The sequence below is a fragment of the Gekko japonicus genome, unplaced genomic scaffold, assembly GCF_001447785.1.
Source record: "Gekko japonicus isolate JY-2015 unplaced genomic scaffold, Gekko_japonicus_V1.1 scaffold2335, whole genome shotgun sequence".
NCBI lineage: Eukaryota > Metazoa > Chordata > Lepidosauria > Squamata > Gekkonidae > Gekko > Gekko japonicus.
In genome coordinates this window covers 211,868-213,868 of record NW_015168115.1, presented here as the reverse complement: position 1 = coordinate 213,868, position 2,001 = coordinate 211,868, and the positions used below count along the sequence as shown (strand labels likewise).

General features: G+C 45.3%; 1 protein-coding gene across 1 annotated transcript in view; it reads left to right on the top strand.

The window, feature by feature from the left end:
* The window catches only part of COPB1 (coatomer protein complex subunit beta 1), a 38,502-nt gene that overhangs the window by 35,398 nt on the left and 1,103 nt on the right, over positions 1 to 2,001 (top strand). The window lies entirely within an intron of this gene.

Below are 2,001 nucleotides of genomic sequence, written 5' to 3'. Positions count from 1 at the left end.
TTAAAGGGGTTCCCATGCAGGTATTTAACCATCCCCCTTCCTCATGCTAAGGAGCTGCGGTGGCTCAAGTGGTTAAGACGCTGAACTGCAGGCTGTGGAAGGTCGGTAGTTCAGCAGTTCAAGACCCGAGTTGCCGCATGACGGAGTGAGCTCCCGTCTCTAGTTCCAGCTCCTGCCAACCTAGCAGTTCGAAAGCAAGAAATTACAAGTAGATAAATAGGTACCACTTCGGTGGGAAAGTAACAGCGTTCCGTGCGCCTTGGTGTTTAGTCATGCCGGCCACATGACCACGGAAACGTCTTCAGACAGCGCTGGCTCTTCGGCTCTGAAACGGAGATGAGCACCGCAACCCTAGAGTCGGATTCAACTGGCTTTCGAGCAAGGGAACCTTTACCTTTTACCTTCCTCATGCTGGCATTCCACCTACTGAATTACAACATAATCCTTGGGCAGCTCAGGTCCTCTCATGCCTTGCTTATTCTGATGTAGTGACTTCTGCTCACCAGGTCCTTGGCACGCTGATCACTCATAGTAGGAATGGTGCCATGCGTGATAGGCTTTGCAAGAAGCAGGATATATGATATATGTAAGTGAGGCATGATGTCTCTGAGGTTACTGATGATTATACAGGGGTGTAGTTGCTCGGATTGCAGGTTGGTGTCGAAGGGTTTTTTTGGCACACTTGTAGTCTGTCAATGACGGGTCCTCTTGTACTGGCAGGATATGCCTTGCACTGGTGGAACACAGCTACCTGTAACTTAGTGGAGTAGTAGGATAAACCCATAATGCAAGGCCCTTGACTGCATTGTGCCATGTGTAAATAGCACTGCTCAACCTGCAGACATGAATACGGCTACAAATAAAACTTTCATAAATGTGGTGTCATAGATAAATATATGCACTGACGTAGAGTGCCTTTTTAATAGCAGAGATCTTGGTGTCAGTGGGCTTGTTTAGTTGTGGTAAATTTCAGTTGTTCCCGTAAGAACAACATAAGCAAAAAACAGTTTCCTTCCTCAAGATTAAAGTAGTACTTAATGCTGCGTGATATAAAGCGTGACATTCTCATGATTTAATGAATGACGATTCTAAATTTTCTTCATAAAAAGACATACAGGAAAATTGCATATTGAAAATCATGATCACCAAGATCATGGGGAATGAAGGGAAGGTTCAGAGAGAATGTCATCTTTCAAGGATTTTTTGGCTCCGGGACGTATCTTTGGTTCTGACACACAGCCTACAAATAGAATTCTTACTGTAGCAGAGAGACCCTCAATTACTGTATTCAGGCACCATGAATAAAGTCCAGTTGTTTGTGGCATGAGCAAGCCTGGTTTATTTTAGACACGCATGCTTCTTCCCTCATGCCCAGAGCTGAGACTGAAGACTTCCAGACTTGATGAAACCACAGTCTGCTGTGATGACCAGATCAGGGGCACTTTTAACAAATGTTGGTTTGGTTCTTCCTTACAAATTGGGATTCTAAGCCAGAATTAAACTGTGGAAGTCAAAAAACAAACCACAGTTTATTAAAGTCACAGCAAACAACAGTTTCTTTAAAACTAGGCTCACAGTTTACCTGTTCCTCCAGCAGCAGCTGTTTCAAGGCGGGAACCACCTGTCAACCACAAGCCCCACTGGGCAAGTGCCTTGTCCGCTTTTCTGAAATATGGAACAGGTGCCACATTGGGGGGGACAGTGCTCAGAAGAGCCACAAGGTGGCATGTCAAAGAGCCACATGTAGCTCCTGAGCCAGTGACTATCACTGTATTAAAATGTCTGAAGATAACCAATATATATCTGATAGAAGCAGGGGTCATTTTGTAGAAAAAGAGGTGCAGGAGCTCATTAGCATAACTTATTAGCATAACTCATTTGCATATGCCACACCCCCTGACATCACCAGAAGTGTGTCAGAAGGCAACACCCACCACTCAGGCTCCACTGGGCTGTTTTGGATTGCTAGCTATTGGGGGGGGGATGTGCAGATCTGTCCTC